The sequence below is a fragment of the Nicotiana sylvestris genome, chromosome 3, assembly GCF_000393655.2.
Source record: "Nicotiana sylvestris chromosome 3, ASM39365v2, whole genome shotgun sequence".
Taxonomy (NCBI): Eukaryota; Viridiplantae; Streptophyta; class Magnoliopsida; order Solanales; family Solanaceae; genus Nicotiana; species Nicotiana sylvestris.
Genome location: NC_091059.1, coordinates 58,069,852 through 58,094,041, shown reverse-complemented (window position 1 = coordinate 58,094,041; position 24,190 = coordinate 58,069,852). Strand labels below are relative to the sequence as shown.

The window sequence follows — 24,190 nt, the reverse complement described above, 5'->3', positions numbered from 1 at the left end:
TCAACAACAGATAAGACATTTTGTTCACCAGCTAGAATATGAGTTTATCAAGGAAACTGTGATTTTCCAAACTTTCAATAACAGATAAGACATTTTGTTCACCACCTAGCATGAGAAAAATACATCTTTATGCCTACATGTCATGTATACATGTCAAGTAAATAACATCACAGTGAAATCATCAAGTACACTCACGCTCAGCACACTCATGGTGCCTGGCACAAGTGATCCTCACCATCACTCACACAATCACACTTATCATTGTACGGGTGCCTGGCACAAACGGCCCTAACCAAGTCACATGTATAACTCTGTGTCTGCGCTCACTATTGATCAAACTCTGGAGGGGCGCGGATCCTTGCCTAAGTGCTAATCAACAATCAATATAATCATTGCAGCGTGCAACCCGATCCATATATCAATCAGTTGCGGTGTAAAATTTGATCCAATATAAATTCACAAAATGGCTCTATGGCCCACATAAGTCATCAACCACTCAAGTCTCAATGGCTAACAACTCATGGAACTTAGACAAAGCGGTATCACATATAGAAGGCAACAACAGCATGTGATATGACATACAAATAATATACAGAGATTGAGATATAACATGCGGATGGCGAATTATGATTCAGAATATGACTATAATTAAGGCAAACATCAAAACAAAAAGAACTGCCCTATCATGTCTCAAACAAATAAGTACATAGCCTTGACATGATTTTTAACAAGAATCAAAGCTCAAATGATCATACAAATAGAGAAAACAAGGATATAACGAGGCATGAAAATAAAAAAGTCGTATAGTAGTCTAAGGTCTACCCGGATCATAAATACCCCAGCATACACACATATGTCCATCACCTAGCATGTGTGTCATCCCCAAAACATCTCAATTATCATAGTCCACATGGATAATTACCCTTAAACTAAGTTTAGATATATTACTTGCCTAAAAAAGCATGAATCAATACTCCAAAAAATCCTTCCAACGCGAATAGACCCCTGAGCGACTAGAATCTATTAATGCATTACGTAGTGCAAAATGATCATCTTTGTCCTTAATTCTTTTGTGTCGAGCTGAAAATTGTTCAAATTGGTGATTTTCATCTACTACCATTTCCACTGTTGGAGGTGGACATTCCCAATCATCTTGAATTGGTGCATTAAGATCATGTTCATCCTCGATTATCATGTTGTGCAATATAATACATGTAGTTATTATATCATGTATCACTTCTTTTCTCCAAAATGTGACCGTCCTGCAACAATTGCAAAACAAGCTTGTAAAATCCCGAATGCACGTTCAACATCTTTTCGACATGATTCTTGTGTCATCGCAAAATATTTCTTCTGTGGCAAGCGTGGGTGAAAAATAGTTTGCACAAGGGTTGACCATTTTAGATATATACCGACAGCTAAATAATAACTCATATCATATACATTCATTGAATAACATAATGGGCGGGAGGAGTAATACCTGCAGCAAGATAGGAAAATAAATGTGATGACTCTAAAATATTAATGTCATTATTGGTGTCGGGCATACCAAAATATGCATGTCATATCCAAAAGTGTCACGACCCAAAATCCACTAAGAGTCGTGATAGCGCCGGACACCTCTATCAGGCAAGCCAACCAAAATACTTAATTTAATTCTCGTTTTAATAATTTTGAAAACTATAATTTTCCTTCAATTTCACTAGTAAAAGATAAGAATTTCAAATCGAATATGAATGTTAAGAAGTTAATACAAGATACCCCATAATCATTCCAAAATCCGATGTCACAAGTACATGAGCAATTTCTAAGAAAATAATGTAATAAAACAACCGTTCGGAATACAATATTGGACAGAAAGTAAATACAGTAATCTGAAAGAGACTTTGCTGGCTGCAGGTCGTCTCGAGAAGTGTAGCTCACCTATGTCTCCATATCAACCATGATGCTACACCCACTAGGCCACTAGAGATTAAATGTTCCTGTGCAACAAAAATGCACAGCAAGTGTAGTATGAGCACGAAAACAACGTGTACCCAATGAGTATCCCGTCTAATCTCGAAGAAGTAGAGAAAAGAGGTCGATTTCGACACTTACTAGTGGTCCAATAATAATATTTGTAAAAAAAAATGGGAGGAGATCATGTATTTTTATAAAGCACTTATAAACTCATAAAGCCGGATAATAGGTAAACAACTTCTCAAATAATAATGGATTCCAAAGATTTACTTTTCATCATCTTTTATCAATTCATCTCCGTCCAAGAAAGGCAATTATCAACATTTATAAATCTCAGGCAAACAATACAAGCATGCACATATCATGCCGAGGTCGAACGGCCCGATCCAACATAAATGTAAAATGTGCACTGCCAAGGGTCGAACGGCGTGAACCATAGATGCATCTATTACCCCGCTCGTGAATCATACATGTGACGTGATCAACATAAATAAACAAACACCCTTCTCGCGAATCATACATGCGACGCAAGTACATATAGAAATACATGCTAAAACAGCAAATTAAGAATTTATCGGGGGAACGTTTATCCAAATAAAAGCCAATTCTCTTTTAGAGATTTAAGAAAATGAAGTTTAATCCTTTTAGAAATTCATTTACCAATTCGATAAGATTTAAGCAATTCAACTGCCAACAAGATTACAGATATTCCAAGTATAGCATGCTTTTGGGTCCTAGACTACCCGGACTAACACATAATAGTAGCTACGCATGGACTCTCGTCACCTCGTGCGTACGTAGCCCCTACAAATAGGAGCACATAACCAATTATATCACCTATGGGGACAATTCCCTCTTACAAGGTTAGAAAGGAGACTCACCTCACTCCGAAGATCCATAACCGGCATTCCACGCCCTTCCAAAGACTCGATACGATGACAAATTCTCCAACACTAGCCAATAGTTATGCAAATCTATTAATATATGTTCAATTTCTCATTATAATCTAATTTATAACAATTCCTAACCCCGATCGAAACGTTGACAAAATTGCCATCGAGCCCACATGCCCGGATTTTGAAATTTCTCGAAGATAAAGTTTACCCATGAACTCACGAACTCAAATATATGATTTTATCCTAATTTCATACCCAAAATCGTGGTCAAAATCCAAGAACATCAATTTTCTAGGTTTTCCGTCAACCCCAAGTTTTTATCAATTTTCATGCTCAAATCCCTAACAAAACCATGTATTTAACTCACAAGGGGTGAAATTAACTTACCTCATGTTTGATGATGAAATCCCTCTCTTGAAGCTCTCCAAAAATCGCCCAAACAAGAGTAAAATGGAGGAAAATGGCCCAGACCCCCAATTTTTAAAGAACCTTACTGCTTCCAGCAATTCCGCACCTGCAGCCACACGACCGCTTCTGCGGTTCCGCAAGTGCGGCCCCTCTACCGCTCATGCGGTTTCTCTCTGGGCTCGCCTTTTCGCTTCTGCGTCTTGACTCTCGCAGGTGCGGTCCCGCTTCTGCGGTTAGATGACCATATCTGCGGTCCTTACACTTCCATCCCAAAATCGCATATGCGGCTCTCCTGGCCGCTTCTACGGCTCCGCACCTGTGGCCCAAGCCTCGCAGGTGCGGTTACACCAGAAGACAGCTGCTGCACTTCCTCTTCCAATTTCCAAAATTGATCCGTTAACCATCCGAAATCCACCCGAGGCCCCGGAACCCCAACCAATCATACCAACCAATCCCAAAACACATTACGGACTTGCTCGAGTCCTCAAATCATATCAAACAAAGCTAAAATCATGAATCGACCCCCAATCCAAGCTTAAGGAACTTTAGAATTTCAAACTTCTACATTCGATGACGAAACCTATCAAATCATGTCCAATTGACCTCAAATTTTGCACACACTTCATATTTGACATTACGGACCTACTCCAACTTCTGAAATTGGATTTCGACCCCGATATCAAAAAGTCCACTTTCGGTCAAACTTCTCAAAAACCTTCAAATTTCTATCTTTAGCCAAATGACTCCAAAATGACCTACGGACCTCCGAATTCACTTCCGATCGCGCTCCCAATTCTAGAATCACCATACGGAGCTATTCTCAGACTCGGACTCCCAAACGGACATTGATAACACTAAAATGCACTTCAATCCAAACTTATGAAATTCCCCAAAAAATGCTAATTTCCACAATAGGTGCCAAAACATTCCTGGGTCCTCCAAAACCCGGTGCGGACATACGCCCAAGCACAAAATCATCATACGAACCTATCATCATACGAACCTGCTGAACCTTCGAATCCCGATTCGAAGGTCGTTTACTCAAAAATCCAACCTTAGTAAATTCTTTCAACTTAAAGCTTCCAAAATGAGAATTCTCTTTCCAAATCAACTCCAAACATCCCGGAATTCCATTCTGCCTGTGCGCACAAGTCATAATAACTTAAGTGAAGCTGCTCATGGCCTCAAACTGCTGAACGACATGTTAGAACTCAAAACGACCGGTCGGATCGCTACATTCTCTCCCACTTAAACATACGTTCGTCCTCAAACGTGCTGAGAACTACACTGAAGTAGTCTGAAATCACTGTTTAACACCCCGTGCACCTACCCGTGCGACCACCACTCAGTTGAGCCCATTAGCCCGATCAATTCTGAAGATATTCCCTTTTATTCAAGCAAATAAGCCTTAGAGCCCAATTCCAACATCCAGAATTCTCTGACAGGCCTATTCCAACATACGCTCACCAAATCAATAACTACACGCAGCATCAAAACATGATTGCATACCTTAGCTAAATTCACACCTTGCACCATTTTACTCACAAGACCACAATAACATTCTCTGATCAATTTAGTCGAAATTCCATGACTCTGATGCTCCCATTGCACCTCATGACATACATAAGTCTTGCTCTAACTCTTACAATACCACTACGATGGAAGAGATATGTAGAAATTTATAACCAACTACTGAATAAATAAATCATTGGGTCTATACTCCTGACAAGAACCATCACCTCATTATGAACCAAATAATGGTCTTAGCTCCTTAATATACTTCATATAATCAGATTGCACTGATCCTAAATCCAATGATCTCGTATCACCCAGTACGAACTGCTCAGGCAATAATCCATCCCAGACATGATCAAAAGTCTCATATGATGCCACAATGTGCCAATAGGCTACCAATTCGAACGTGATACAAAGGAAAACGAACTCTGAAAAGGAAATCAAATTGCCCCGCTCGCGAATCATGCGACACGTTCAACATAATTAAACAAACACCCAGCTTGCAATCATACCTGCGACGCGGGCACACAGCTAATATGAGTTTTCCTTAGAAAAATAGGAAATAAAACACATAAAAACATATATGGGGAACTGTACTCAACATCAAGCTGTTGCGGCGCGCAACCCAATCCAAACAACATACCCATGGCGGCGTGCCACCCGATCAACACATAATATTCACATAAGGAGATACACACCGAGCTAGATTGCTCATTACAACAAAATGCCGAATATCGGTCACAAGCACGCTAAGCGCATAATTCCATCCCTGGGGAGACATATAGTGCTATAGGCTACAAAACTCAAGCACAACTGAGGTGCGATATACGATCTGAATCTCGAGAGCCATCCTGCTCATATAACATCATCTCTGCGCAGAACCTTAACACATAAGAAATTCACCAAGCTGTCTCACAACCCATACGGCACGATATATCATTATATGAAATAGCTGACGATGAAATACCCCGACTACTCTTCCATAAGGAGCGCATTGCTGAAATAAACACATCTGGCCTGATATAGAGCCCATATTCACATTTAGATCTATCCACAGACCTCAAGTTGATTCTGATCACACTGAACAAGGCTAATAACCTTTCAAAGGTCCATAATAACTCCCCTTTTTCTCATAACACACAAGAACTACCATCATGACCGGTATAATCCTCCACTGTCAACAACCCAATAAACCGAGTGCCCTCCAGGCATCAATTCTCGATTTAATGACATCACTACAATCTTCATACTTGGTTTAACTCTTCAATCAATCAAGTGACTACATGCCACACTTATACAACCTTCCTGTGGGGCACGCTCCCACAACCTTCCGTAACAGATAACAGCTTGTGCATCCACACCACCGGCCGTACTAACGCTGAAGAGCGATTAAGAATCCTTAACCAGGATGCAAAGCCTCTTTCACAAAACACCGATCTCAGGTTTTATGAAGACAATACCAACTTACTTTAAACATTGAGACTCTTTTCATGCTCATCTGAGCTCGTGACATCCTTGTCAACACCAAACTACAACCTTGATCCTCACTTCAAATTCCATACCATTCCCTGCATGCAATATGCCAATATATGATAGATCACGATCTTCATCATAACTTCGGAACCACTAATAGATTAATACTTTATCATATAGAAACTTTTCACTTAGGTTATTTCAGGATAACCATAGCAACACACACGTGAATTCTCATAACCATAGAATATGAAAATCTCTAAGTAGTGTTCTAAGCCACCATAGCCCTTCTGGGATCCGCCTACACATAACAGGCCATAATAGTAGAATACTTCTGAATAACATCGATTACGGTGATTGACAAGCCTCACACGTACCGTCACAAATCACTTGCATAACTTGATCACACTGAAGGAACTGATCACTACCACCAATATGCCAATTCAACTATGGCTAACCAATCTATCTTCTTCCAATTTATCCTTGGCTGCCTTAGAAATAACTCCATTCGACACATAACACACTCCATTCGCGCTATTCCCGAGTGACCTTGAATCACGAGACCATGCTGTCTCAAATCTCACAAACCATTTCATACCTCCCAAATGCTACACTGCAAGTTAAAACATCATAGAACATTCTGGGCCTCTTCTCATAAGCTGCTACAAATCTTGATTCTTAACCGTACCTATAGGCTCGAAATCATTAGGCACCACACTTTTATCTCTATGAATCCACTAGAACCATTGTTGAGAGCCACCCGCTCTAACTTGGCCCGAATATAATCAACTCCATGAATATTCTAGCACATGAATACCCTCTCGACGAAGCACCCGGCAGAATCACTTCCCTTGAAACCCGCATCTATACAAGGCATAAATCATGAATCCTTCCCCAAGTCTGAACATGAGCCAATAAGGCCAACCATAGCACACCTTTAACAATTCTTTTTCTCAAATTACCACTTATGTTCTTTTCCCATAGCTGAAATAGCCCATCAATATGCTAATAACCAGAAACCTCACAAGAAGTTAACCATGCAACCCAATCATAGGCGGTGGGACTCTCCCACTTAGCTTGAAGCCACTATTACACAACTCTAGAATTCACAGGGATTCTTTATCTCTTATTGACATAACCTTACGCAATCAACCTCCATAATTCTCGGAATCTTTTTGTAAAACCCCTTTTTATACTCCGAATCATCAACCACATTCGCATGACCGATCTCTTTGCTTTATAACTAATAGAATTCTTCGCAGAAGCTTCGCCAACCATGTGACCGACGATTTGCTCACTAGAGATAACCCACCTGTGGAAATCACTTTCCGACATCCTCCAACGCTGCTACACGGGTACAATCACTACGACATCAATAACCTATCCTGACTCCGAGCTCACTCCCTAGCTGCACAAGTCCATTCACCCCTCGTGGACATCAATTAAATGTGCGACAACATCCTTCCAATTGAAAGTTATGTTGTATCCTTCTTCATTTCAAGCAACTCCTTTCCATTATATCAAATCTCATGCCACATAATAGCCCATACTTCAATTTAAATGCGTAGATCCCGATCACCAATCACTAAAATTCCCAAATCATTCCAAACTTTCTTTAAGGTGCGTATTCATCGTACCGCACTCTCCCACTTTGGCGGAACTCACCCCTTTAATTGACTACTCGACCTTTGCTTCTTATACCTGGCCTTCTAGAAGTTTTAACCACCGCCTGACACTCCACACGTGTCCTTCCTCATCCTTTGCTACTCAGCTGTTGCCTTAAATAAAATCCATCTTCGTAGCGCTTGAACCCACGAACCACTACTAACTTTAAATCTCCCCTAGGTCATCTTTCTTGGGACATCAACACTAGATATACCGATTCAATCCTGAACCACCGCATATCGCGATCTCTGACAGTCGCCTCTTTATTATTATTTCACAATATACTGCCCCAAAGGCAAATTGAAGAAAACCATAACACTGGCGAACTCAACATATTCAATCAAGGACGACGAAACCATGCCACGGATGAAAATTCCACCATGCTCGAAAATACCAAGTCTCGATACTCCATCACCCCAAACCTAGACATTCAAAGGCCAATTGTTTTTCCTCCACTGGAAATGAAATATCATATCTCTAAATCGTGCACTGAGTAAACTTCCTTTTAAATCATTCACCGCACCAACACATAGGCAAGTATCCTTCCATCAAGCCAATACGGTGCGATAACCATTCGTGAGCATCATAGCAACCTGTGAATAGCCTCCAAGCTCTTAGAAGCACAACTATCGAGCCGAAACGATAGAAAAATCATTTCGCAAGGTGGCGACAATAGCCTAACCAACTATACCGGGAGAAACATCCCACACCACATCTGCAGTACCATTACAATTCTTCAATTCTCGATTTATAACAAGCGGTTTGCATCACGTAAGATTGAGTAGGAAGGAAACAAGGGCATAAGCCCCAAGGAATCAAATCGCACGATGAGGAATCAAGAAGGGAAGTGCTCCTAACAGCCCTGTAGCCTCTCGAAGATAAGTACAGATGTCTCTATACCGATCCGCAAGACTCTACTAGACTCGCTCAAGACTTGTGAGACCTAAATCTAGTGCTCTAATACCATATTGTCACGACCCAAAATAAGAGTTGTGATGGCACCGGACACCGCTGTCAGGCAAGCCAACCAAAATATTTAATTTAATTCTCGTTTTAATAATTTTAAAAACTATGATTTTCTTTCATTTTCACTAGTAAATGATAATCATTTCAAATCGAATATGAATGTTAAAAAGTTAATACAAGATACACCATAATCATCCCAGAACCCGGTGTCACAAGTACATGAGCAATTTCTAGGAAAATAATGTAATACAATAATCGTTCGGAATACATTATTGGACAGAAAGTAAATACAATAATCTGAAAGAGACTCTGTTGGTTGCGAGTCGTCTCGAGAAGTGCAGCTCACCTAAGTCTCTATATCAACCATGCTGCTACACCCACTAGGCCACTAGAGATTGCATGTGCATGTGCAACAAAATGCACAACAAGTATAGTATGGGTACGAAAACAACGTGTACCCAATGAGTATCCCATCTAATCTCGAAGAAGTAGAGACGAGAGGTTGACTTCAACACTTACTAGTGGTCCAATAATAATAGTTGTAAAAAAATGGGAGGAGATCATGAATTTTTATAAAGCAATTATAAACTCATAAACCCGGATAATAGGTAAACAACTTCTCAAATAATAATGAATTCCAAAGATTTACTTTTCATCATCTTTTATCAATTCATCTCCGGCCAGGAAAGGAAATTATCAACATTTATAAATCTCAGGCAAACAATACAAGCATGCGCATATCATGCCGAGGTCGTACGGCCCGATCCAACATAAATGTAAAATGTGCACTGCCGAGGGTCGAACGACGCGAACCATAGATGTATCTATTACTCCGCTCGTGAATCATACATGTAACGCGGTCAACATAAATAAACAAACACCCTGCTCAGGAATCATACATGTGACGCAGGTACACCTAGAAATACATGCTCAAACAGCAAATTAATAATTTATCAAAGAACGTTTATCCAAATAAAAGCCAATTCTCTTTTAGTGATTTAAGAAAATGAAGTTTAATCCTTTTAGAAATTCATTTACCAATTCGATAAGATTTAAGCAATTCAACTGCCAACAAGTTTACAGATATTCCAAGTATAGCATGCTTTTGGGTCCTAGACTACCCGGACTTACACATAATAGTAGCTACGCACGGACTCTCGTCCCCTTGTGCGTATGTAGACCCCACAAATAGGAGCACATAACCAATTATATCGCCTATGGGGACAATTCCCTCTTACAAGGTTAGAAAGGAGACTCACCTCGCTTTGAAGATCCATAACCGGCATTCCACACCCTTTCAAAGACTCGATTCGATGTTAAATGCTTCAAAACTAGCCAATAGTTATGCAAATCCATTAATATATGTTTAATTTCTCATTATAATATAATTTATAACAATTCTTAACCCCGTTCAAAAAGTTGACAAAATTGCCCTCGAGCCCACATGCCTGGATTCCGAAATTTCTCGAAGATAAAGTTTACCCATGAACTTACGAACTCAAATATATGATTTTCTTCTAATTTCATACAAAAAATCGTGGTCGAAATCCAAAAATATTAATTTTCTAGGTTTTCCCCCAACCCTAATTTTCTACCAATTTTCATGCTCAAATCCCTAACAAAACCATGTATTTAACTCACAAGGGCTGAAATTAACTTACCTCATGTTTGATGATGAAATCCCTCTCTTAAAGCTCTCCAAAAATCGCCCAAACAAGAGTAAAATGGAGGGAAATGGCCAAGACCCCCGATTTTTAAAGAACCTTACTGCTGCCAGTAATTCCGCACATGCGGTCACACAACCGCTTCTACGTTTCCGAAGGTGCGGACCCTGTACCGCTCCTGCGATTTCTCTCTAGGCTCCCCTTTCCGCTTCTGTGCCTCGACTCCCGCAGGTGAGGTCCCGCTTCTGCAGTGAGATGACCGCATCTGTGGTCCTTACACTTCTAGCCCAAAATCGCATTTGCTGCTCTCCTGGTCACTTTTTCTGCTCCGCACCTGCGGCCCAAGCCTCGCAGGTGCGGTTACACCAGAAGACAACTGTTGCACTTCCTCTTCCAATTTCCAAAATTGATCTGTTAACCATCCGAAATCCACCCGAGGCCCTCGGAACCCCAACCAATCATACCAACTATTCCCAAACACATTACAGACTTGCTCGAGGCCTCAAATCATATCAAACAACGCTAAAATCATGAATCGACCCCCAATCGAAGCTTGAGGAACTTTAGAATTTCAAACTTCTACATTTGATGACGAAACGTATCAAATCACGTCCGATTGACCTCAAATTTTGCACACAAATCATATTTGATATTACGTACCTACTCCAACTTTCGGAATTGGATTCCGACCCCGATATCAAAAAGTCCACTTCCGATTAAATTTCTCAAAAACCTTCAAATTTCTATCTTTAGCCAAATGACTCCAAAATGACCTACGGACTTCCAAATTCACTTATGATCGCGCTTCCAATATCAGAATCACCATACGGAGCTATTCCCAGACTCGGACTCCCAAACGGACATTGATAACACTAAAATGCACTTCAACCCAAACTTATGAAATTCCTCCAAAAATGCTAACTTCCACAATAGGCGCCAAAACATTCCCGAATCCTCCAAAATCTGGCCCGGACATACGCCCAAGTCCGAAATCATCATACGAACCTGTTAGAACCTTCGAATCCCGATTCCGAGGTTGTTTACTCAAAAATCCAACCTTAGTCAATTCTTTCAACTTAAAGCTTCTGAAATGAGAATTCTCTTTCCAAATCAACTCCGAACTTCCCGGAATTCAATTCCGACCATGCGCACAAGTCATAATACCTGAAGTGAAGCTGCTCATGGCCTCAAACTGCTGAATGACATGATAGAGATAAAAACGACCAGTCGGGTCATTACAAAAAATCATAATCATCTACAGCTTCAAGTATTATTGATGGGGATCCAGTACGACCTGCATATTGTTCAGCCCATGTTGTTGGACTATTTTTTCATCTTTAATGCATGCAATCTAGACCGCCTAACATTCCTATAAAACCACGATGTTCACTGATGTGCAGAAGACTTGCAACATCATTAGCTATTGGTGATCTCAAATACTGATGGCCAAAAACTTCTATGATTGCTCGGCAAAATGCCTTCATGCTTTCAATTCCACTTGACTCTCCAATTTTCATATATTCGTCAGTGGCATCCGTCGGCACACTGTATGCCAACATTCTAAATACAACTATGATCATATAATTAATTATCCAAATCTACCTACCGCATCAACGCGTTGTTCGAAGTACATATCATAACCTTTAATTGCATCAACAATTCAAAGGAACAAATTTCGGGACATTCGATATCTACGACGAAATTGTCCCTCATTAAAGTGGGTATTATTTGAAAAGTAATAGAGAAACAAATCATTATCAGCACCTTCACGGTCTCGATTGATTACCAAATGACCTGGATCGAAGCCAAATCCACTCGACGGTTGAGATCAAAATAAAATCTATCATATTCTCATCTACTAAAATATTATCTACTTTTATCTCTATATATTGAGGTGCCAACATAACCTTTTATAACCATAATTGGCTTTTATTTTTCTTTAAACATATAATACACTTTTCCTCTAATCGCTTGAAAAAAATGTCCATTCGATCTGTAGGATACTCTGTAAAGATATTCTATTATGCCAAATGCATTTAGATGTTTCTCAAGATCCAATAACGGGCATCAATCAATCCAGAGTCGAGTCATAGATGCATACAATAATGCAAAAAAAGATATTTGGGAGATTCACACCAAAAACTCGTTGCAAAGCCGAATGCAAATGATTGAGAAGGCAGTAAGAAAATTAAATAGATGTGTACGTCAAGTAGAAAATTTGCGTCTTAGTGGTACTTTTGATTAAGATATTGTGAGTATTTATTTTGTAGTTACTTATACTTTATTTTTATATATTTACTTATTATTTTTCTTAATTTATTTTAATATTGCAGCTTACACAAGCAAAAGCTTTATTTATGCAAGATCCGAACTTCAAAAAATATTTTAATTTTGATCATGTGTGGACTCTAATGAAGGATTTTGATAAGTTTAACGATGGCGATCTTGGAAGAAAAAAACCAAGAAAGCAAGGCTATGATAATATATCATCGGAGCCTGAGACTTATAACCCTGATTCACCCTATCTATCATCTCCTAACTTATCATCATTTTCACTAAATTTAAATGAGGATGTTGTAGGTGATTCTACATTATCACAATGACCTAATGGGCTGAAGAAAGAAAAAATGAAGAGAAATATAGATGAAGGTTATATGAAGATAGTCCAATCAGAAAATAATTAGATTGTTGAGGCTATGAATAATGCAACTGAGATAAAAAAAAGTTTTGATTGTTCAAAAATAAAAACTAAGACTAAAAGAATTGAAAGAAGAAAATAAAAGTTAAGTCATCGATGTGGATTCTATTGTCGATCCGACTTGTCGTGAATTTTTGCGACAAGAACAACAACGAATAATCTATAAAAGAAGTCAACAACTTTCACAGTCACAACCATAACAATCCCCGCCCCTATTCACTCAATACTATCATAATTTTGGTGTATCTATAAAACACATACCTCCCTACTAAGTTATTATGTTATTTACCATAGTTTCAATTTTTATGTATTTTCAATTTTAATGTATTTTCATTTAATATATTTTCAATTTTAGCAACATCTAATGTTTTATATTCGCACCTTTCAATTTTAGAAAAATCTAATATTTTATATTTGCACCATTTATTTTTTGAGATGATTATTGTTAGTTACATTTGTCACACCTCCTTTTTACCACCCGAGGGGTATATAAGAAAGTTTTTCCAATTAAAGTGACATTAATCGAAATGGAATTATTTTATTTATTTTTTAGAGTTGCCACTTGGGATAATTTATTTAGTGTCCCAAGTCACCGGTTTATTTTTTAAAATCCTAAATCTAGGAAAATCGACTTTATTTAAAAGTATGTGAACCAGAAATTCTAGATAAGGAATTCTGTTAACCCGGGAGAAGGTGTTAGGCATTCTCGGATTCCGTGGTTCTAGCATGGTCTCTTAGCAATTTATACTTGGCTTAGATTGTTTAACTACTCATTTTATGACCCATGTGCATTTACCTTTTACCGCTTTTAATTGTTTAATTTATTCGTAATTAAGGAGTTGTTTTAAAACAAGTCACGCATATGTGTACTCTTTTGTTTGGCGCGTCAAGAATCATGTCATGCGTACGTGTCCACAATTAATCACACTTTATTAGTATTAAGAAAGTTTGGTCGAAATTGCGCGAATGCATACCTGATTTATTTTTAGAACGAAATTCATAATTATGTTACGCGAACGTATACATAATCACGAAAATAGACTAAGTCGCGCCTAAAGCAAGCTACAAATGTTTCAAGATTGTTTAATATCTAAGTTATAATATTAATGTGAGGGCCATAGATTAGGTGATTCAAATGTGAATGGCGCACCTCAATTTATTTCAAAAGGAGATTGTATTAGCAATTCATTAGTTAAGGCTAACATTTATCAAGTTCGCGCCTAAAGTAGACTATGACTGTTCATTTTTTGAAGTTTATTTGTGTCACATAAACGTGTACACGATTCTAAGAAAACATTGGTTATGAGAAAAGTTATTTTTATTCAAAGTTACGCGAACGTATACTTTGATTTTTTTTTTAAAGAAGCCTAAAAATTCTAAATGTATCAATTACCTAATTAGGGACGAGTCTAAACACTTTTGTTATTTCTAGAAAATCGTCTTCCTAAAACAACATGCAAGATTAATATAGAGGTCAAAGAAATATTTGGACTACAACATGTAGGTTTAGTCAAGGTGTTTTAACAACTAAGGTGCAAGCCTAAGAATAAGGATCTGTGCCATATTGAAATCTGGCTCAGTTTCGTGCTTAAGTATTGGGACAGTCATGTTTTTAGCCATATCGAAAGAGAAAATAAAGGTTGTCCAGCTTAAATTGATTCATACAAGGAACGTTACATAGAAATAATCATGGCATTTGAATTGGCTAATGACACTAATAATACATGACATATATCATAGGGTTGGATTTAAAATAGATTTACAAAGGCCATATAACGTTAAAGGACTTTAAAGTCTGGGCCACGAATAGCAGCCCAGTAAAGTCTGTTTTACAAATCTATTCGGGGTCTAACATTTTAGACCCGCCAGCCCAGGATTCTATCCTATTTAATAGGGCCCATGACACAGAGATTTCTTTATATATAAATGATCCAAAGTCAGAAACATAAATGTTATTACATATTTTGGTATACTCATTATGCTTAAACATTAATCATTATTTACAGAATTTCAAACTAAAATGAAGAAGAAGAAAGGTTAAACTTGTACTATGAGGTTTATTACAAAACCATGATACATAAATAAGGCTATCCTAAATTTCATGATCAATAAAATATCTTCAATATCATTTAAAGTGACTACTTGAAGCCTGAGTATCCAACTGGGGAAAACGAATCTAAAAAGTATCACTTAGGACAGAGATTTCGAACACATAAGAGGTTAATTCCTTATCCTGACTTCTAGGCAACAACTGATCTAAACATGATAATTTTTGGGATTAAACAGGAAAGCTTTCAGTCACAAAAGGGAGGACACACAAGCCTAAGACTAAAAGCAAACATCAGATTCAAATGATTAAAGCAAGAATTCAAGTTCACACTTATCTTAAATAGACCTAGACCAAACAGTCATATTTATGCTAACCAAAAGTTATTCAAAGCTCAGATCTTAACAAATATGAATCAACTAGTATACTCACCTAAATCTGAAATTAAGCATAAAGATACAAGTATTCAGATCAGATTTAAACAGGAAAATTTATTCAATATAGGGTGTGATTACATACCTAATAGTGATCCAAAAACAGCAACAAATGAACCAAGTAAAGGTCAATAAGTAGAAGTGATTTGGAGCTTAACCCAACAACAACCAGACAACAACAGCAACTCAGACTACCAACCAGAAAATCAGCCAAAATCAACCAATTTTAACCAGAAAAAAACCACAGCTAAAGAAATCAGTTTTTCCAGAAAAAAACCATAGCTAAAAGAAACCAGTTTTTTAGAGTGTTTTTGTATCCATCTTGGTATTTTCAGAATCAGTATGTATTTTCAGAGTAGTATATCTGTGTGTTTTCAGAATCTTTTTGTGAAGAAAATGCTGATGATTGTGTGTGTGAGTATGAGTGAATGCTCTCTTTATATAGAGTGCCCAAAGATGGCATCAAAATGGAATATTCTAACCTAAATTCTGAAATTTCAGAATAGCACAGCATCTTTTTATAGCTGTCTATCCTTTTTCCCACCCAATATCAGCATTTTCATGCTAAGGATGGGGACAGCTGTACAAAATCTAGAACCTTCTGATATTTTACCTAGGGTTTGTCCATTCTTACCTTCAAATTAATGTCACGACCCGGATTTTCCACCCTCGAGAGTCGTGATGGCACCTACTAATGTGAGCTAAGTAAGCCAATCATTTAACTACTTATTTCATTACTTAATTATTTCTTTAAAACAAACAAAAGACGATACAATGAAAATAGCGGAACTTTAAATAATTAAGCGAAAGATAACAATTAAATATCTGAAATCTGCATCTGTTACAACTCCTAAAACCTAAAGCACCCAAAACCTGATGTCACAGTGTCACAGACGGTCTAAGATTTACTACATACAAAGTCTAAAGAAAATGACAATACACTGTTTCTGAATAAAAGGAAAATGAAACAGGAAATAGGAATAGAGAAGATGCCAGGGCCTGCGGACGCCTGCATGTCTACCTTGGATCTCCGCGTGGACTGAAGGTAGTCTCCACACTACAGTCCAAAAGTTGCTCCGAGATTTGCACATAGTGCAGAGTGTAGTATCAACACAATCGACCCCATGTGCTGGTAAGTGTCTAGCCTAACCTCGACGAAGTAGTGACAAGGCTAGGACCAGACTACCAAATAAATATGTGCAGTTCAAATACATATACAGCGGAAAGAAATACAGAAATAGCCAGTCAATATGGGAGGGGAAGCATGATATGGGGGAGATAACAATTCCGAATAGAAAGACATCAAGTAATGAAAAGAACAATATAACTCGGATATCAATAAAGAATCAGAAATCAACAAATGCACGGCATCACCCTTCGTGCTTTTACTCTCGTCCTTACCAAAGCAATCATATAATAAAAATATACACGGCATCACCCTTCGTGTTTTTACTCTCTTTCCTCACCATATAATTAATATAATCGGCACGGAATGGTACATCATGCGGCACGGCATCACCCTTCGTGCTTTACGCTCTTTCCTCACAATCGTACACGGCATCACCTTTCGTGCTTTGCACTCTTTCCTCATAAAACAAACAATGCACGGCATCACCCTTCGTGCTTTAACTCTCTTCCTCACCCACACAACAATCACAAACAATAGGGAAAGAGAAAAAATGAAGTTACAATAAAAGTCCCGGCAAGGGAACAACAATTCAACAATTTAATCCCGGCAAGGGAACAACATCAATAACATCAACATCCCGGCAAGAGAGATAACAAATAAATCAACAATAGCCCGGCAAGGGTGACAACATAATGATCTCTTCTCTTTCTCACTTCTGTTTCACTATTCACTTCACAACTCGAGCCAATTCTCTGGAGGTTCAATTATCACTTATACTTTCACAATTCGTTATACAACTTGAGCCAACGCTCCTCAAGGTTCATAGATCACAATTCCTTCCAGAAACTCTATACCACAAATAGAAACCACCACTAAGGCACGAATGATACAATGAAGTCATGATAATCACAATATAAAGGCTCACGGGCATGCTAGACTCCAACGTATAGATACTCGTCACCATGCCTATACGTCGTACTCAATAATTACCATATAGCAAATAGGACTAAACTCCTAATCCCTCAAGCTAGGATTAGACCAAACACTTACCTCGATGCCATGAACACAATTCACGATTCAATTATAGCTTTACCTCTTGATTCCACCACAAGTTCGCTCGTATCTACTAACAAGTTACTTAATTACATCAACCCCAATGCATGAAAATGAGTTTTCTAAAGTTTTACCCAAAAGTCAAAAATCGCCCCCGAGCGCACATGGTCAAAACTCGAGGTTCGAACCAAAACCCGATTACCCATTCCCCCATGAACCCAAATATATAATTTGTTTTGAAATCGGACCTCTAATCGAGGTCCAAATCCCCAATTTTGAAAAACCTAGGTTCTACCCAAACACCCGATTTCCCCCGTGAAAATCATTGATTTTAAGTTGAAATCATATTAAAAGATGTTAATGATTGAAGGAAATAAGTTAAAAATGACTTACAATTGATTTGGAGAAGAAGAAGCCTTTGAAAAAATCGCCCTAATGTGTTTATGTTTTGAGAGGATATGAAAAATGGGTTTAAAATTGGCTAAGTATAAAAGTTGCAGGTCGCAGGTATGGGAAATGCGAACAGGGGTTCGCAATTGCGAGCCCCAACCTCTGCTAAGTTGGTAAATGCAAAACATGATTCCCATTTGCGAACCTTCAGGAAAATAGGATCTTCGCATTTGCGAACAGCTGGACGTATTTGCGACTTGGAATTGCGACAACTTCATCGCATTTGCGACTCAAGGCTGGGACAGGGATTTTCGCATTTGCGAAAGAAAGCTCGCATTTGCGAGACTTAGTTGGCCTGGCTTCCTTCGCATTTGCGATCAGCCACTCGCATTTGCGATATCGCAATTGCGAGCCCGGCTTCGCAAATGTGAAGTCTGCAGGCCTGCTATGCACAGCTGAAATCTACAACTTTTCTAAGTTCAAAATGCACCCTGTGGCCTATCCAAAACTCACCCGAGCCCTCAGGGCTCCAAACCAAATATACACACAACCTCAAAAACATCCTACGGACTTATTCGTGTACTCATATCACCAAAATAACATCATGTATATCGTATTAAACCTCAAGATCGATGAAATTTCTCAAAACTTCTTTAAACATCAAATCTGCATTTAAGGTCAGAATCATGCCAAATGGGTTCCGTTTCTTACCAAACTTTACCGACAACACATATAAATCATATTGAACCTGTACCGGTATCCGGAACCATAATACGGGACCGATACCATAGGTTTCACATAATATTTCACTTTCAAAAACCTTTATATTTTTCAGAAAAGAATTTCTTCAAAAATTCATTTCTCGGGCTTGGGACCTCGGAATTCAATTCCGGACATACGCCCAAGTCCCATATTTTCCTACGGACCCTCCAGGATCGTCAAATCATGGGTCTGATTCCGTTTACCTAGAACATTGACTGCAGTCAAATTAATTTATTTTATAGTCAAAAATTATCATTTTTTACGGTTGCGCGCCCGGACTGCGCACGCAAATCGAGGTGGTGCTAAAAGAGGTTTTTAAGGCCTCGAAACGCAGAATTTCATTTTAAAACAAGTGATGACTTTTTGGGACATCACAATTAACCCCTTTTAGTTCTGTTTAATACAAATAGTCACCTCAATGACCTAAGTTCTGATTTTTAATGCCTAGTACCACATTTTCAAATCCCATCGCCCCTTTAGCTTTCATTAATTACAAACAGCTAACAAAAGAACACATAAGTTCAAGCAACAGTCTCAAACTAACCATTACAAACCCCAAATTCCCCCTTAACTAATACCCCTCAACTGTCCCATTCGGAAGAATAACAAAATAACTTATTAAATAAACCTAGCCAAAATGTTAAACTGGTTCAATTAACAAAATAATTAACAAGTTAATCCTAAATCCACTGACTTAATCATCTCGATTAAACAATCCAAAACAAAACTAAAACCTAACTGATAATTCAAAACCAAAAGAAAGAAGAGACAAAGTAATGAGAGAAAGAAGAATACACTGATTTTGGGCCGGGAATGAGTAGAGACGAAACGATGACAACAACGAATCTTTGGCCAATTAGTGGGGACTCTACTGGAATCTGGCGCGCTTCAAAATGGGCCAAAGATGATACTGATTGATTGTTCTTACTGAGAACAATCGATGGGCATAAATTTTGGCACGAATCGAGCCTTGAAAACCATTGAAATCGGATTAAGGTTTTTTTATTTCTTTTGGAATCTCATATTTGAAATTAAAGCAAATGGGTGGGGATTTGGGGAAATTGATAGTGGGATAGTGATGAGGGGAGGCTAGGGATTGTGGGATGAAATTTTGGGGTGGTTTGGAGTATCGCCGCTGCTGTAGGGCGATTTCCGGTGGGTGGCTAGCGGCGACGATTTAGAGAGATGAAGAAGGGTCTGTGAGTGTGTTTTGGGGGTAGGGGGAGTCTATCCGACAGTTATAAGGGAAGAAGGAAATCAGTTGCGGGCCATTAGATCAAAATGATCCAACGGCTGAGATTAAGAGGAGGGAAAATAACGACGTTTTGTTTAATGGGGGCTGGACCGGGTAAGGGTTTTGGGCCTGGGTGATTTGGACTGAATTTGGGTATTAAAATGGCCCAAATTCAAACTAAAACCCCTTTCTTCAATTTCTTTTCTTATTTCCTTTTCTTCTTTGTTTTTCTTTTCTTTTTCTTAATTAAAAAATCTAAGTTAAATTCCTAAATTAATCTAAATTGTAGAATTAAGCTAATTATCTAATTAAAATATTTATAAAAATTAGTTGATACTAAATTAAAAGAGAAAAATTACTAATCTAAAATTAAAAGATAAAAAATGTAAAAAGATGCCAATTTTTTTTATTTTAATAAAGAAATTAATTAATTAATTAATCCTAAAAATCTAAATGCAATGCATGGTATTTTTGACATTTTTGGGGGATTTTTATGATTTTTAATAAAAATTAAACGTGCACAAAATACAAACAATTAATAAAATCTAATAAAATAGCAAATAATTGGAAAAAATCTATTTCTTTGATTTTATAGGAGTATTTTAAATAGGGCAAAAATCGCATGCTCATAGCTGCCCCTCTTTGCTCGGAAACACGAAGGGTTTTTTGGGCAAAGATAAAAATGAGCAATTACAAGCGATTTTTGCCAGTTTGAAACTCCATAGGAAGCATTTTTTGGAAGAAGTTTGACCGAACCTTGCTTCGGATGTTGCCTACATATCCTTGGCTATAAAGGAATTAGGTCAGTGTATTTCTGGAAGTTTTGGTAGCTGGGACTACCGAGAAACTGTGATTTCACTGCTGTTTCTGCTTGTTGAGCTCCTTATTACACCAAAATGAAAAATGAAAAGCTAAACTAGATAAGTCTATCAGCTACAAGTTACAAGATTCCTATCTATAAACCTTCTAAAGCTTGATCTTGAGTCTTGGCTGGTTCTTCCTGCTGACTCTGATCTGAATCTTGATGCTCGTTTAACTGCAACCACTGATTCATTCTTCTTAGGCTTTTCGGGTCAAGGCGGGACATGCAAAGCTTGTGACTTCAATCATATCTTGAGCAGTCAGCATCTTTTCTCCGCTTCTACACTTTAGAGCTCACTTATTTTTTCTTGTTTTTCTTTCCTTTTATTTGAATCGAGACTTCTTCTTTTGGTCACCTCAAAACTTGTGCCTCAAGGTAAAAACCTTCTCAGGCACCAAAACAAACAAACAAATGAAATCTTTCTGCCCCAATTTTCGCTAGGGAAATTTTGTGAGTTATTGCAACAAAATCTAAACTATTTCTTTATTGAAAGCAATTAAAATCGAGATTATGTATCCTTGAGAAAAGAAATTAGGGAGTGGAGACCCTATATCTACAATGGAATCAACTGGGGATCGGAGGCCCTAAGTTGGGAAGATTACCAGGTTATGCTGGGAAAATGATCAGGTTATGCCGGAAAGGTCCTCGAGTTATGCCGAGGAGGTCCATAGGTTATGCCGGGAAAGTCATCGGGTTATGCTGGAAAAGGTCCTCGGGTTATGCTGGGGAGGTCCACGGGTTATGCCGGGAAAGTCATCGGGTTATGCCAGAAAAGGTCCTCGGGTTATGCCGGGGAGGACCACGGGTTATGCCGGGAAAGTCATCGGGTTATGCCAAAAAATGTCCTCAGGTTATGCCGGGGAGGTCCACGGGTTATGCAGGGAAAGTCATCGAGTTATGCCGGAAAAGGTCCTCGGGTTATGCTGGGGAGGTCCACGGGTTATGCCGGAAAAGTCATCGGGTTATGCCGGAAAAGGTTCTCGGGTTATGCCGGGGAGGTCCACGGTTTATTCCGATAATCAACTAGGGAGTGGGATCCTATACTGGAAAAGGCTACCAGGTTATGCTGGCAACGACTAGGGAATGGGAACCTATGTTGGAAAAATGTAGCTAGAGATTAGGGACCCTAAGCTACCATAATTTTGAATTTTTCTCCTTCTTTTCTTTCTTCTTTCTTTTTCTTCCTTCTTTTTCTTCTTCCTCTCTTTTTTTTACTTCACTTTTCAATTTATTTAGGAGAATAAATGAAGAGTGTAAAATGGGACTTCCCTTTTCGGGCCGACTTTTGCTGCAGAACCGTTTTGGTTTCTGCGTATCTTGCCTTTATTGCACCGCTTCTTGCAAGGTTGTTTTGGACTGCACCTGTTTTCCTGCTTTCAAATCAAAGAACAATTTGTAAGTTTGAAACAGTGGTTTGTTTTGTGGCCTTGATTGTTTTGATCAATTGATCTCGGCCAAACTCTTTTGATGAAAAATCTCCATTGCTCGCTGGCTTTATGGAAATCGGTTTCTTTCCTAAACCCAGGGATCTTGACTTTCCAAAATTTCACATGATGGTTAGCCCATATGGGGATTTGGCCTTTTCGTCTTATTTTGCCTTTATAGGCACCTGAATTTGGATTTCTTTCCTTTTCAATAATTTTGACTCTGGAGCATCGGCCATCATGGCCACTCGAGATCGACTTGATGCACTTGCTGAGGCTGGGTGCTTTTCCTTGAATTTTAGATTTTGTTAAACAGAACCCTGTAAAACCAATCTTGCCATCTTTTCTTTGTATTAGTTTCAGAGGAGGATTAGACCGAAAGGGATTCAAAGAAAAGTAAACAACGGACAGGATAATGAATTTAAACGAGAAGTGTCCCTTTCGGGGAAAGCAAAGAAGGACTTATCTGGAGTACATGAAGACTTCAATAGACATGACATGCTTCTTAGACTGGATACCCGATCTGCCCAACCATCTAATCTCCCATCATACCTTAAAACCAAGAAACCTTGCCAGGACTCTATCAGCGCTGATGGTTGTCATCAATTCCTTTTTCGATCAGCGGTGCCCTTTGCGGGTTTTCACCAACTGACCTCTCTCATTTCTCTTCTCACCATCGCCTTATAGTGTTCTTTGTGAGTTTTTACTAATAAAACTCTCTCATTTTCCATTTATCTGCTCACCTTCGCCTCATGGTGCCCGTATGGGTTTTCACCAATAAGACTCTCTCATTTTATTTCTCTCATTTGATTGTGTCAGATCCAAATAACCAACAAATTCCCATTTTGAATATTTTTACCGATTGATCAGAAAGACTTTGAACAGGATTTAGGGTAAAAAGAGTTTGGATTGAATTACAACTTTGGAACCTTTCAGGCGAACCATCGCTGAACCATTACAAATTATGCCCCAGTTTCAACTTTGGAGGGGGATGTGGATTTTTGTTTTGGTGTGACTGAACCCTAGAGAGAGGCTGCCTACGTATCCTTTCGGAATCAAGTCGAACGTAGTTTAGGGAAACTTTGGTTTTGATTTTCTTTTTATTTTTGTTGTTGTTGTTGTTGTTGTTGTTTTTAACAAACATTTTCGAGTTCCAAAGAGGGTAATCAAAGAAATGTAATCAGCTCAAAGGGTTAGCAAAGGGTTAAAGTGTTTGGGTAGCGAGAATGAAAGCCTTCGTCAACCAACCGGAGAATCTTTGTATCGCCGAATGGTTAAAAGTAATACCTTTTGACCGTGTTTGCATTGACAGTTGTTTCAGGGTCATTTCCTTCAATGTCTCCCTAGTACAATGCCCCTTTCGGCAACAATTGTCTTATAATGTATGGACTTTTCCAGTTTGGAGCGAACTTTCCTTTTGCTTCCTTGTGATGCGGGAGAATACGTCTCAAAATGAGTTTCCCTACTTCAAGTTAATAGGCTGCACTTTCTTGTTGTAGGCACGGGCCATTCTTTGTTGATACAACTGCCCATGGCATACTACGACCATCCTCTTTTGATCAATCAGGGTTAATTGTTCTAAACGGGTTTTGACCCACTCATTATCCTCAA

At 38.5% G+C, this 24,190-nt stretch overlaps 1 pseudogene; it reads right to left on the bottom strand.

Annotated features, from left to right (window-relative positions):
* Window positions 1-967: 967 nt before the first annotated feature.
* LOC138887409 (uncharacterized) lies at window positions 968-21,347 on the bottom strand (annotated as a pseudogene).
* Window positions 21,348-24,190: the final 2,843 nt, after the last annotated feature.